This window comes from Somniosus microcephalus, unplaced genomic scaffold (genome assembly GCF_052327205.1).
Source record: "Somniosus microcephalus isolate GS21.2 unplaced genomic scaffold, FLI_Smic_1.0 unresolved_chr4, whole genome shotgun sequence".
NCBI lineage: Eukaryota > Metazoa > Chordata > Chondrichthyes > Squaliformes > Somniosidae > Somniosus > Somniosus microcephalus.
The window spans coordinates 49,773,531-49,788,931 of record NW_028225182.1 but is presented as its reverse complement, the minus strand read 5'-3'; the positions used below and the strand labels follow the sequence as shown (position 1 = coordinate 49,788,931).

The following is a 15,401-nucleotide window of genomic DNA, read 5'->3' as shown; positions in this document are numbered from 1 at the left end:
CAGAGCTACAAGACGATCTGTATACTCCACCATCCACAGCACGGACTGAGGTGGGGGAGGTAACAGAGCTACAAGACGATCTGTATACTCCACAATCCACAGCACGGGAGGTGGGGGAGGAGTAACAGAGCTACAAGACGATCTGTAATACTCCACAATCCACAGCACGGGAGGTGGGGGGAGAGTAACAGAGCTACAAGACGATCTGTATACTCCACAATCCCACAGCACGGGAGGTGGGGGGGAGTAACAGAGCTACAAGACGATCTGTATACTCCACAATCCACAGCACGGGAGGTGGGGAGGAGTAACAGAGCTACAAGACGATCTGTATACTCCACAATCCACAGCACGGGAGGTTGGGGGGAGAGTAACAGAGCTACAAGACGATCTGTATACTCCACAATCCACAGCACGGGAGGTGGGGGGGAGAGTAACAGAGCTACAAGACGATCTGTATACTCCACAATCCACAGCACGGGAGGTGGGGGAGAGTAACAGAGCTACAAGACGATCTGTATACTCCACAATCCACAGCACGGGAGGTGGGGGGAGAGTAACAGAGCTACAAGACGATCTGTATACTCCACAATCCACAGCACGGGAGGTGGGGGAGAGTAACAGAGCTACAAGACGATCTGTATACTCCACAATCCACAGCACGGGAGGTGGGGGGAGAGTAACAGAGCTACAAGACGATCTGTATACTCCACAATCCACAGCACGGGAGGTGGGGGAGAGTAACAGAGCTACAAGACGATCTGTATACTCCACAATCACAGCACGGGAGGTGGGGAGAGTACAGAGCTACAAGACGATCTGTATACTCCACAATCCACAGCACGGGAGGTGGGGGGAGAGTAACAGAGCTACAAGACGATCTGTATACTCCACAATCCACAGCACGGGAGGTGGGGGGGAGAGTAACAGAGCTACAAGACGATCTGTATACTCCACAATCCACAGCACGGGAGGTGGGGGGAGAGTAACAGAGCTACAAGACGATCTGTATACTCCACAATCCACAGCACGGGAGGTGGGGGAGAGTAACAGAGCTACAAGACGATCTGTATACTCCACAATCCACAGCACGGGAGGTGGGGGGAGGAGTAACAGAGCTACAAGACGATCTGTATACTCCACAATCCACAGCACGGGAGGTGGGGGGAGAGTAACAGAGCTACAAGACGATCTGTATACTCCACAATCCACAGCACGGGAGGTGGGGGGAGAGTAACAGAGCTACAAGACGATCTGTATACTCCACAATCCACAGCACGGGAGGTGGGGGGAGAGTAACAGAGCTACAAGACGATCTGTATACTCCACAATCCACAGCACGGAGGTGGGGGGAGAGTAACAGAGCTACAAGACGATCTGTATACTCCACAATCCACAGCACGGGAGGTGGGGGAGAGTAACAGAGCTACAAGACGATCTGTATACTCCACAATCCACAGCACGGGAGGTGGGGGAGAGTAACAGAGCTACAAGACGATCTGTATACTCCACAATCCACAGCACGGGAGGTGGGGGAGAGTAACAGAGCTACAAGACGATCTGTATACTCCACAATCCACAGCACGGTGAGGTGGGGGGGAGTAACAGAGCTACAAGACGATCTGTATACTCCACAATCCACAGCACGGGAGGTGGGGGAGAGTAACAGAGCTACAAGACGATCTGTATACTCCACAATCCACAGCACGGGAGGTGGGGGGAGAGTAACAGAGCTACAAGACGATCTGTATACTCCACAATCCACAGCACGGGAGGTGGGGGGAGAGTAACAGAGCTACAAGACGATCTGTATACTCCACAATCCACAGCACGGGAGGTGGGGGGAGAGTAACAGAGCTACAAGACGATCTGTATACTCCACAATCCACAGCACGGGAGGTGGGGGAGAGTAACAGAGCTACAAGACGATCTGTATACTCCACAATCCACAGCACGGGAGGTGGGGGGAGAGTAACAGAGCTACAAGACGATCTGTATACTCCACAATCCACAGCACGGGAGGTGGGGGGAGAGTAACAGAGCTACAAGACGATCTGTATACTCCACAATCCACAGCACGGGAGGTGGGGGAGAGTAACAGAGCTACAAGACGATCTGTATACTCCACAATCCACAGCACGGGAGGTGGGGGGAGAGTAACAGAGCTACAAGACGATCTGTATACTCCACAATCCACAGCACGGGAGGTGGGGAGAGAGTAACAGAGCTACAAGACGATCTGTATACTCCACAATCCACAGCACGGGAGGTGGGGGAGAGTAACAGAGCTACAAGACGATCTGTATACTCCACAATCCACAGCACGGGAGGTGGGGGAGAGTAACAGAGCTACAAGACGATCTGTATACTCCACAATCCACAGCACGGGAGGTGGGGGGAGAGTAACAGAGCTACAAGACGATCTGTATACTCCACAATCCACAGCACGGGAGGTGGGGGAGAGTAACAGAGCTACAAGACGATCTGTATACTCCACAATCCACAGCACGGGAGGTGGGGGGAGAGTAACAGAGCTACAAGACGATCTGTATACTCCACAATCCACAGCACGGGAGGTGGGGGAGAGTAACAGAGCTACAAGACGATCTGTATACTCCACAATCCACAGCACGGGAGGTGGGGGGAGAGTAACAGAGCTACAAGACGATCTGTATACTCCACAATCCACAGCACGGGAGGTGGGGGGAGAGTAACAGAGCTACAAGACGATCTGTATACTCCACAATCCACAGCACGGGAGGTGGGGGAGAGTAACAGAGCTACAAGACGATCTGTATACTCCACAATCCACAGCACGGGAGGTGGGGGGAGAGTAACAGAGCTACAAGACGATCTGTATACTCCACAATCCACAGCACGGGAGGTGGGGGAGAGTAACAGAGCTACAAGACGATCTGTATACTCCACAATCCACAGCACGGGAGGTGGGGGGAGAGTAACAGAGCTACAAGACGATCTGTATACTCCACAATCCACAGCACGGGAGGTGGGGGAGAGTAACAGAGCTACAAGACGATCTGTATACTCCACAATCCACAGCACGGGAGGTGGGGGAGAGTAACAGAGCTACAAGACGATCTGTATACTCCACAATCCACAGCACGGGAGGTGGGGGGAGAGTAACAGAGCTACAAGACGATCTGTATACTCCACAATCCACAGCACGGGAGGTGGGGGAGAGTAACAGAGCTACAAGACGATCTGTATACTCCACAATCCACAGCACGGGAGGTGGGGGGAGAGTAACAGAGCTACAAGACGATCTGTATACTCCACAATCCACAGCACGGGAGGTGGGGGGAGAGTAACAGAGCTACAAGACGATCTGTATACTCCACAATCCACAGCACGGGAGGTGGGGGAGAGTAACAGAGCTACAAGACGATCTGTATACTCCACAATCCACAGCACGGGAGGTGGGGGGAGAGTAACAGAGCTACAAGACGATCTGTATACTCCACAATCCACAGCACGGGAGGTGGGGGGAGAGTAACAGAGCTACAAGACGATCTGTATACTCCACAATCCACAGCACGGGAGGTGGGGGGAGAGTAACAGAGCTACAAGACGATCTGTATACTCCACAATCCACAGCACGGGAGGTGGGGGGAGAGTAACAGAGCTACAAGACGATCTGTATACTCCACAATCCACAGCACGGGAGGTGGGGGAGAGTAACAGAGCTACAAGACGATCTGTATACTCCACAATCCACAGCACGGGAGGTGGGGGGAGAGTAACAGAGCTACAAGACGATCTGTATACTCCACAATCCACAGCACGGGAGGTGGGGGAGAGTAACAGAGCTACAAGACGATCTGTATACTCCACAATCCACAGCACGGGAGGTGGGGGGAGAGTAACAGAGCTACAAGACGATCTGTATACTCCACAATCCACAGCACGGGAGGTGGGGGGAGAGTAACAGAGCTACAAGACGATCTGTATACTCCACAATCCACAGCACGGGAGGTGGGGGAGAGTAACAGAGCTACAAGACGATCTGTATACTCCACAATCCACAGCACGGGAGGTGGGGGGAGAGTAACAGAGCTACAAGACGATCTGTATACTCCACAATCCACAGCACGGGAGGTGGGGGGAGAGTAACAGAGCTACAAGACGATCTGTATACTCCACAATCCACAGCACGGGAGGTGGGGGGAGAGTAACAGAGCTACAAGACGATCTGTATACTCCACAATCCACAGCACGGGAGGTGGGGGAGAGTAACAGAGCTACAAGACGATCTGTATACTCCACAATCCACAGCACGGGAGGTGGGGGGAGAGTAACAGAGCTACAAGACGATCTGTATACTCCACAATCCACAGCACGGGAGGTGGGGGGAGAGTAACAGAGCTACAAGACGATCTGTATACTCCACAATCCACAGCACGGGAGGTGGGGGGAGAGTAACAGAGCTACAAGACGATCTGTATACTCCACAATCCACAGCACGGGAGGTGGGGGGAGAGTAACAGAGCTACAAGACGATCTGTATACTCCACAATCCACAGCACGGGAGGTGGGGGGAGAGTAACAGAGCTACAAGACGATCTGTATACTCCACAATCCACAGCACGGGAGGTGGGGGGAGAGTAACAGAGCTACAAGACGATCTGTATACTCCACAATCCACAGCACGGGAGGTGGGGGAGAGTAACAGAGCTACAAGACGATCTGTATACTCCACAATCCACAGCACGGGAGGTGGGGGGAGAGTAACAGAGCTACAAGACGATCTGTATACTCCACAATCCACAGCACGGGAGGTGGGGGGAGAGTAACAGAGCTACAAGACGATCTGTATACTCCACAATCCACAGCACGGGAGGTGGGGGGAGAGTAACAGAGCTACAAGACGATCTGTATACTCCACAATCCACAGCACGGGAGGTGGGGGAGAGTAACAGAGCTACAAGACGATCTGTATACTCCACAATCCACAGCACGGGAGGTGGGGGGAGAGTAACAGAGCTACAAGACGATCTGTATACTCCACAATCCACAGCACGGGAGGTGGGGGGAGAGTAACAGAGCTACAAGACGATCTGTATACTCCACAATCCACAGCACGGGAGGTGGGGGGAGAGTAACAGAGCTACAAGACGATCTGTATACTCCACAATCCACAGCACGGGAGGTGGGGGGAGAGTAACAGAGCTACAAGACGATCTGTATACTCCACAATCCACAGCACGGGAGGTGGGGGGAGAGTAACAGAGCTACAAGACGATCTGTATACTCCACAATCCACAGCACGGGAGGTGGGGGGAGAGTAACAGAGCTACAAGACGATCTGTATACTCCACAATCCACAGCACGGGAGGTGGGGGAGAGTAACAGAGCTACAAGACGATCTGTATACTCCACAATCCACAGCACGGGAGGTGGGGGGAGAGTAACAGAGCTACAAGACGATCTGTATACTCCACAATCCACAGCACGGGAGGTGGGGGGAGAGTAACAGAGCTACAAGACGATCTGTATACTCCACAATCCACAGCACGGGAGGTGGGGGGAGAGTAACAGAGCTACAAGACGATCTGTATACTCCACAATCCACAGCACGGGAGGTGGGGGAGAGTAACAGAGCTACAAGACGATCTGTATACTCCACAATCCACAGCACGGGAGGTGGGGGGAGAGTAACAGAGCTACAAGACGATCTGTATACTCCACAATCCACAGCACGGGAGGTGGGGGAGAGTAACAGAGCTACAAGACGATCTGTATACTCCACAATCCACAGCACGGGAGGTGGGGGAGAGTAACAGAGCTACAAGACGATCTGTATACTCCACAATCCACAGCACGGGAGGTGGGGGGAGAGTAACAGAGCTACAAGACGATCTGTATACTCCACAATCCACAGCACGGGAGGTGGGGGAGAGTAACAGAGCTACAAGACGATCTGTATACTCCACAATCCACAGCACGGGAGGTGGGGGAGAGTAACAGAGCTACAAGACGATCTGTATACTCCACAATCCACAGCACGGGAGGTGGGGGAGAGTAACAGAGCTACAAGACGATCTGTATACTCCACAATCCACAGCACGGGAGGTGGGGGGAGAGTAACAGAGCTACAAGACGATCTGTATACTCCACAATCCACAGCACGGGAGGTGGGGGGAGAGTAACAGAGCTACAAGACGATCTGTATACTCCACAATCCACAGCACGGGAGGTGGGGGGAGAGTAACAGAGCTACAAGACGATCTGTATACTCCACAATCCACAGCACGGGAGGTGGGGGGAGAGTAACAGAGCTACAAGACGATCTGTATACTCCACAATCCACAGCACGGGAGGTGGGGGGAGAGTAACAGAGCTACAAGACGATCTGTATACTCCACAATCCACAGCACGGGAGGTGGGGGAGAGTAACAGAGCTACAAGACGATCTGTATACTCCACAATCCACAGCACGGGAGGTGGGGGGAGAGTAACAGAGCTACAAGACGATCTGTATACTCCACAATCCACAGCACGGGAGGTGGGGGAGAGTAACAGAGCTACAAGACGATCTGTATACTCCACAATCCACAGCACGGGAGGTGGGGGAGAGTAACAGAGCTACAAGACGATCTGTATACTCCACAATCCACAGCACGGGAGGTGGGGGGAGAGTAACAGAGCTACAAGACGATCTGTATACTCCACAATCCACAGCACGGGAGGTGGGGGGAGAGTAACAGAGCTACAAGACGATCTGTATACTCCACAATCCACAGCACGGGAGGTGGGAGAGTAACAGAGCTACAAGACGATCTGTATACTCCACAATCCACAGCACGGGAGGTGGGGGGAGAGTAACAGAGCTACAAGACGATCTGTATACTCCACAATCCACAGCACGGGAGGTGGGGGAGAGTAACAGAGCTACAAGACGATCTGTATACTCCACAATCCACAGCACGGGAGGTGGGGGACAGTAACAGAGCTACAAGACGATCTGTATTCTCCACAATCCACAGCACGGGAGGTGGGGAGAGAGTAACAGAGCTACAAGACGATCTGTATACTCCACAATCCACAGCACGGGAGGTGGGGGGAGAGTAACAGAGCTACAAGACGATCTGTATACTCCACAATCCACAGCACGGGAGGTGGGGGGAGTAACAGAGCTACAAGACGATCTGTATACTCCACAATCCACAGCACGGGAGGTGGGGGGAGAGTAACAGAGCTACAAGACGATCTGTATACTCCACAATCCACAGCACGGGAGGTGGGGGGAGAGTAACAGAGCTACAAGACGATCTGTATACTCCACAATCCACAGCACGGGAGGTGGGGGGAGAGTAACAGAGCTACAAGACGATCTGTATACTCCACAATCCACAGCACGGGAGGTGGGGGGAGAGTAACAGAGCTACAAGACGATCTGTATACTCCACAATCCACAGCACGGGAGGTGGGGGGAGAGTAACAGAGCTACAAGACGATCTGTATACTCCACAATCCACAGCACGGGAGGTGGGGGGAGAGTAACAGAGCTACAAGACGATCTGTATACTCCACAATCCACAGCACGGGAGGTGGGGGGAGAGTAACAGAGCTACAAGATGATCTGTATACTCCACAATCCACAGCACGGGAGGTGGGGAGAGTAACAGAGCTACAAGTCGATCTGTATACTCCACAATCCACAGCACGGTAGGTGGGGGGAGAGTAACAGAGCTACAAGACGATCTGTATACTCCACAATCCACAGCACGGGAGGTGGGGAGAGTAACAGAGCTACAAGACGATCTGTATACTCCACAATCCACAGCACGGGAGGTGGGGAGAGTAACAGAGCTACAAGACGATCTGTATACTCCACAATCCACAGCACGGGAGGTGGGGGGAGAGTAACAGAGCTACAAGACGATCTGTATACTCCACAATCCACAGCACGGGAGGTGGGGAGAGTAACAGAGCTACAAGATGATCTGTATACTCCACAATCCACAGCACGGGAGGTGGGGGGAGAGTAACAGAGCTACAAGACGATCTGTATACTCCACAATCCACAGCACGGGAGGTGGGGGGGAGAGTAACAGAGCTACAAGATGATCTGTATACTCCACAATCCACAGCACGGGAGGTTGCGAGGGTGGGGGGGGGCGGCGGGGAGGGATGACTCTTTGTTTCTGAATTCCAAGCTTCTTGCTTTTAGGAATAAACACAGAAAATGCTGGAAGCACTCAGCTTGCGCCGTTCTGCATGGCCCCTGTCCAATCTGGACAGGAGTTCCCTCCGCTGGCTGATCTGCAGCGGGTGTAGCATGAAAAACGCAGAGTGCAATTCGTCAGTAATTTGTTTCATTTCCCAGCCAACTTACCGTAAAACAAATATTCCAGACGTTGTGCCGTGCAATTATAATTTTCTGTTCTGATGTGGGCGAGCCTGTAATAAAGACGATCCTGGCACAGGATCTGAAGGTGGCATCAGAGTTTGTAGAGGCCGAGAACCAGGAAGTAAACTACACACTACTATCGTCCGTACATGCTATGATTTTTAGTTATCTTTGTTCCTTTTTCGAACATTCAACAGTGGCGCCTGCCGACCGCTTTAGAAGACGGGAGAAAAAGAACTGGGATGGAGTCTGCCCAGGACTGGGAATGGAACGGAACGATTTACCTCATCTCAAGCTGAAAAGGTCCGGTGTCCCTTTGAGTTGATGTCTGACCAGTACCTACAGGACGTGACTTGCTGAATGTGGAAAACTTGCACGTTTCACTTACTGAATTGGGTAGAATGCCATCATGAACACCAATCCGGACCTCCAAGAGGCGAAGTGGTAGCCTGCTCCCTTCACAGACACCACCAACCCTGAAAACATCGAGGGAAAGAAATTAGTCCTTCAAATCCACAAGAGAAGGTGGCACCAAAGCGATTACATTGAAATAGGAAGTTTCACCATCAGCAAGGTTGTTGTGACTGGTCAGTCAAGATTGGGTTTTTTCCCCCCAAGCCCTTCCTAGTTTCTCATTGGTAATTTGCTAACTGTTTTCCTTGCTTTTGTTTTATATGTTTCCAACCTCTTCAGTTTTTGATCTGCTGCTGTTTAACCGTGGGCCAATTAGAACATAAGAAATAGGAGCAGGAGTTGGCCAGTTGGCCCCTCGAGCCTGCTCCGCCATTCAATAAGATCATGGCTGACCTTCTACCTCATCTCCACTTTCCTGCACTATCCCCATATCCCTTAATATTCAAAAATCTATCGATCTCAGCCTTGAATATACTCAACGACTGAGCCTCCACAGCCCTCTGGGGTAGAGAATTCCGAAGATTCACCACCCTCTGAGTGAAGAAATTTCTCCTCATCTCAGTCCTAAATGGCCGACTCCTTATTCTGAGACTATGACCCCTGGTTCTAGACTCTCCAGCCTGAGGAAACATCCTCCCTGCATCTACCCTGTCAAGCCCTGTAAGAATTTTGCATGTTAACAAAGAGTAACAGAAAGGCGGTGACAGGGAAATGTTACGGAGTGTGCAACAACGTGCAGCAAGTGCGTGCTATATAGAAGACTGCCATTATACAACTCCTGGATAGCCCGTGAAATTGCTAATGGCGAGTTGGAGGATACACTATTTGGTCCTACGTAACGTACAATATACTATGGCCACTGATTTAGATTAAGATAAATTACATTTTGATTACACAGGATTGTGGGAGGGCAAGCGGTATTTCTGGGTTGAATTCCATTACATGCATATATAATTTCTCTACGTCCATTTATGTTGATTTTATCTCCTGTGCAGAGATCCTGCAGTCTCTCTTGTAGAACGGAAAACTCTTGCAGGAGACCGGCTCATATTCCAGTTTCAACCACGTGCGCAGCAATATTGCTTCAGTAACAATATTCGCTACTCAATTGAAATGCTGAGCAATTAGGGCAATCTGATAAGAGGTTAGAAGTGCAGCGAAGCATAGACAGCAAGAACACGTCGTGGCAAAGTTCATTCCCAAGTTTGACAATTGCTGCCGTGTCAGCCTGCGTACACCAACTAGATGGACATTGAAATAACAACAGAAAATGCTGGAAAAACTCAGGTCAGGCAACATCCGTGGAGAGAAATTGGAGTTGACGTTTCCGGTCGAACCCTTCTTCAAAACTGGAAAGAAAAGAAAATAGATCGAAGGCAGGGCTGCGATCGGACAAAAGAAGTGAAAGAAACAAAAGAAGTTAAAGAGACAATAAAAGGTATTAGAAGCTAGACGAGATGGTAATAGGCTGAGATTAGGTGTAAAGTGTCCTGGCAGGGCAAGAGATAGCTGCCAGGTGTGAGAGAGAAACAAAAGGAAAGTGGGGGGGGGGGGGGGGGGGGAAGGGAGTGGAAAAATTACTAGAAAAAATGTAATAGGGGCCGAGGTTATGATCTGAAATTGTTGAACTCGATATTGAGTCCGGGAGGCTGCAGAGTGCCTAATCGGAAGATGAGGTGCTGTTCCTCGAGTTTACGTTGAGCTTCCGTGGAACAATGCAAGAGGCCGAGGACGGTGAGGTCCGAGTGGGAATGGAGCGGTGAATTGAAATGACAGGCGACCGGAAGCTCGGGGTCCCCCTTACTGACTGAACGGAGGTGTTCCGCAAAGCGGTCACCCAATCATCGAGCACAATTCGATAGGTAGGCGTCGACTACTCTGTGAATGGGTTCAGAAGCCATATGTACAGGTACCTTCTATCTATCACTTCATCTAGAGCCATCTTTTGTTTCTTAACTTGTCCCATTACCATCTCCTTTTGCCTTGCACCATCTCTTAATCTCTCCTGCCTTCCGCCCAATCACAGACCTTCCCTTTTGTTCTTTCCTCCCCTCCCCCCTCTCCCTGCCCCTACACCTGCTTACAAACTGTTCCATCTCCAGCTTTTTTCAGTTCTGACGAAGGGTCATCGACCTGAAACGTTAACTCTGTTTCTCTCTCCACACGGATGCTGCCCGACCTGCTGAGTGCTTCCAGCATTTTCTGTTTTTATTTCAGATTTCCAGTATCCACAGTATTTTGCTTTTGTATGGGTACCTTATTGAGTGAGGCATTCAGCAGTGACAAAGTGAACAGAAATGTGAACTTTAATAAAACTGTATCACGGGACCACCAGTTGAATGTAGTTAATAAACCCTTTAAAGAGAAACACCGCGTTCAAATCAATAACACATTTTTTTTATTTTTTTATTTTTTATTATTTAAGGGCAGTATCTTTCACCCAGGAATTTGATGCAGTTTGGCACATAGCTCCTAAAAAGCACCAGTCTTTCTCCCAGCAGAAAACCATCAATTTGCCATGGAGCAGGCAGTGAGTGATCTGAAATGACCCCTGGGATGTTATGGTGCAGTTGTGAGGCTTGAACCTGCGCCACTTCTCGGGGCCCTTGATTCGCAGTGTGTACGAGTTTTGTGTGTGGCTCCAAAAGGAACCGTGCGTGGACCTCTGTTTGAACATGGTCACGATGCTCCTCGTCAGGTCAGGCACGACTGAAATAGTCTTGGTTAGTTGGTGACTTAAGAAAACTACTAGGCCCTTGGTCAGAGTATTAAACAAGGCTTTAATCGACTGTTGCACAACATGGAAGTCTAGTTGTCCTTCACTAGTTCCTGTTTACAAAATGTCCCCGAGCAAGCTGGGCCCGTGCCTGAGTATTTATACTCTCCCTGGACAGCACCACCAGCAGGCCACCCAGTATATTTCATAAGTCATTTCTACATGAATGGCACGATTTATGTCAGTTGGTACTTGTAGAACAGCTCAAGGATCTCCACTTGCTCCTTCAAGCTGTCCTTCCCTTCAAAGGGAAATTTAAAGCACCCTGGGGAGGCAGACTTGGAAGGTCAAACCCACGCAGCAAAGTTTGCAAACCAAGGTTCCCTGGTCATAGATGCACTGCTACAGCAATTTCCCAATCTGAAAAGTATTATCCTCCAGGGCAGCATTACAGAAGCCTGAAACCGTTCCGGCAGAAACTTCACCTAAAATCCTCCCAAGCAGCTATCTTCATGTGATGAGTCTCATGGGCGTATATCTTACAGCCGTAGAATTTCAAACCTTGCAGTTCATTTGGTGCAGGGCTTGTGCCTCGAATGTTGCCACTTCCCGTGCTTCATCTGCGTGAGGAATCCACGGCATTTGATTGGGCTGTCAAATTGATACACACTTACCCAAAGGACATCAAGACCAAACCTGGCTGGAAGAATATGGCCTGGAACCCCCAGGTGTGGAATTCATAGCTCTGTCGGAGCACGCTGTGCAGTTCAGTGGGACAGATACAACGCGAGCTGGTGGAATGAGACGGCAGACAGCCCACTTGAAACGCTGTCATTTCAGGTAATACCGTGTGATGCGCTATCAATTACCCAAAAGACTGAGGTTAAGCGAGTATCTAACAGGCTTTTATTAACAAGAGAATGAAGGTGTGCCTCGAGTGGTCGACCAGTCCAGAATACAGAGGGACTGTGGAGCAGTCACCTTTATACCTGGACTTGTGGGAGGAGTCAGCCGAGGCATGTACAGACATGTACACAGTGGAATACAAACACCCGCACAGGCAGGTATAACAGTGGTTTACCACATTCACCCCTCGTTTAAAAATGAGTCCGGCAGGGTGAAGTGTATTAAAAGTTTGTGTATTGGAGTCTCTCCGGAGGTCTTGTCTGCCGCTGTGATCGACGTGGCGACGGCAGGGGTAGTGAAGCTTCCGGCGTCGAGTCCCGTGTAGGCTGGGGCACTGGTGTGTAGTCCTCGTGGGTGTCGAGCGGGTCGCGGGGCCCAGGCGTGCCGTCTGCTGGGGTTGGATATTGGATCGTGGGGGGGGGGGGGTGGTAGTGGGTTACTGGGGCCCCCGAGGGTGCGAGGTCTCGTGTGGAGACTGTGTCCTCCCGCCCGTCCGGGTACGCAATGTAAGCATACTGGGGGTTGGCGTGGAGGAGGTCGACCCTCTCGACCAGGGGGTCCGTTTTATGGGTCCTCACGTGTCTTCTCAGTACGACCGGCCCTGGGGACGTCAGCCATGGCGGTAGCGATGTCCCCGATGTGGACTTCCTTGGGAAGACAAACATTTTCTCATGAGGGGTGGCGTTAGTGGCAGTGCAGAGCAGTGACCGAATAGAGTGGAGCGCATCGGGGAGCACATCCTGCCAGCGGGAGGTCGGAAGGCCCCTAGACTTTAAGGCTAGCAGGGCGGCCTTCCAAACTGTCGCATTCTCTCTTTCCACCTGTCCGTTCCCCCGGGGGTTGCAACTGGTGGTCCTGCTTGTGGCAATACCCCTAGCGAGCAGGTACTGGCGGAGTTCGTCGCTCATAAACCATGAGCCCCGGTCGCTATGGATATAGCTGGGGAAACCGAACAGGGTGAAGAGGTCGTTCAGACATTTAATGACCGTGGCACTGGTCATGTCCGGGCAGGGGATGGCGAACGGGAAACGGGAGTACTCATCAATAATGTTGAGGAAGTACACATTGCGGTCGGAGGAGGGGAGAGGCCCTTAAAAATCAACGCTCAGGCGCTCGAAGGGGCGAGTGGCTTTTATCAGGTGAGCCCTGTCTGGTCTATAAAAGTGCGGTTTGCACTCAGCGCAGACTTGGCAGTTCCTGGTCATGGTCCTGACCTCCTCAATGGAGTAAGGCAGGTTGCGGGCCTTGATGAAGTGGAAGAACCTGGTGACCCCCGGGTGGCAGAGGTCATTGTGGAGGGCCCGCAGTCTATCGATCTGCGCGCTGGCGCAGGTGCCACGCGATAGAGCATCTGGGGGTTCATTGAGCTTCCCGGGCCGGTACAAGATCTCGTAATTGTAGGTGGAAAGTTCGATTCTCCACCTCAAGATCTTGTCGTTTTTGATTTTGCCCCTCTGCTTGTTGTTAAACATAAAAGCAACTGAACGCTGGTCAGTGAGCAGGGTAAATCGTTTTCCGGCCAGGTAGTGCCTCCAATGACGCACAGCCTCCACAATAGCCTGGGCCTCCTTCTCAACAGCGGAGTGTCTGGTCTCTGGGCCCTGGAGGGTTCGTGAAAAGAAGGCCACGGGTCTCCCCGCCTGATTAAGGGTAGCGGCCAGGGCAAAGTCGGACGCGTCGCTTTCCACCTGGAAGGGGATGGATTCGTCCACTGCGTGCATGGTGGCTTTGGCAATGTCGTCCTTGATACGGTGGAAGGCTAAGCGGGCCTCTGCCGTCACGGGAAAAGAGGTGGACTTGATCAGCGGACGGGCCTTGTCCGCATAGTAGGGGACCCACTGGGCGTAATAGGAGAAAAACCCTAGGCACCTCTTCAGGGCCTTGAGGCAGTGGGGCAGTGGGAGTTCCATAAGGGGACGCATCCGGTCGGGGTCGGGACCGATGACTCCGTGTTCCACAACACAGCCAAGGATGGCGAGGCGGGTCGTGCGGAATATGCACTTCTCCTTGTTATACGTCAGGTTCAGGAGCTGGGCGGTGCAGAGGAATTTTTCGAGGTTTGCGTCATGGTCCTGCAAGTCATGGCCGCAGATGGTCACATTGTCCAGATATGGGAAAGTGGCCTGCAACGCATTTTGATCGACCATCCGGTCCATCTCCCTTTGGAAGACGGAGACCCCGTTGGTGACGCCAAAGGGAACCCTAAGGAAGTGATAGAGGTGGCCGTTTGCCTCAAAGGCAGTATACTGGCGGTCCTCAGGGCGGATAGGGAGCTGGTGGTACGCTGATTTCAGGTCAATGGTCGAGAAGACGCGGTACTGCGCGATCTGGTTGACCATATCAGCTATGCGGGGGAGTGGGTAAGCGTCCAGCAGGGTGTAGCGATTTATTGTCTGGCTGTAGTCGATGACCAGGCGCTGCTTCTCGCCGGTCTTAACGACCACAACCTGGGCTCGCCAGGGGCTGGTGCTGCCCTCAATAATCCCCTCCTTCAGGAGCCGCTCCACTTCGGTTTTAATGAAAACCTTGTCCCCGGCACTGTATCGCCTGCTCTTTATGGCGATGGGCTTACAGTCGGGGGTGAGGTTAGCAAACAGTGGGGGGCGGTGGGGGGGGGGGTGACTCTTAGTGTGGAGAGGTTGCACCTGGTGCGCGGCGGGCAGTTTGGAAGCTGCTGGCTGCGGACTGTGAGTGGGGGGAGGGGTCCACCGTACGCCATCGTAACACTTTTAAGGTGGCACTGAAAATCTAACCCCAGTAGGACGGCAGCGCAGAGGTGGGGCAGGACCAGAAGTTTAAAATTATCATACACAGTCCCGTCTACTAAGAGTGTCACCACGCAGTAGCCGCCAATGTCCGCCAACTGGGACTCGGAGGCCATAGAAATCCGCTGGTGCGCAGGCAGGACTGGGAGAGAGCAACGCCGCACCGTGTCGGGGTGGATGAAGCTCTCCGTGCTCCCAGAGTCAAAAAGGCAGATTGTTTCGTGACCAT

At 51.9% G+C, this 15,401-nt stretch overlaps 1 long non-coding RNA gene across 2 annotated transcripts in view; it reads right to left on the bottom strand.

The window, feature by feature from the left end:
- Positions 1-15,401, bottom strand: part of LOC147091062 (uncharacterized) — a 261,651-nt gene that overhangs the window by 196,694 nt on the left and 49,556 nt on the right. For both annotated transcript variants that reach the window (XR_015075367.1, XR_015075366.1), the window contains exon 3: positions 8,760-8,847. This is a non-coding gene — a long non-coding RNA (uncharacterized LOC147091062). The remainder of the gene's footprint in view (positions 1-8,759; positions 8,848-15,401) is intronic.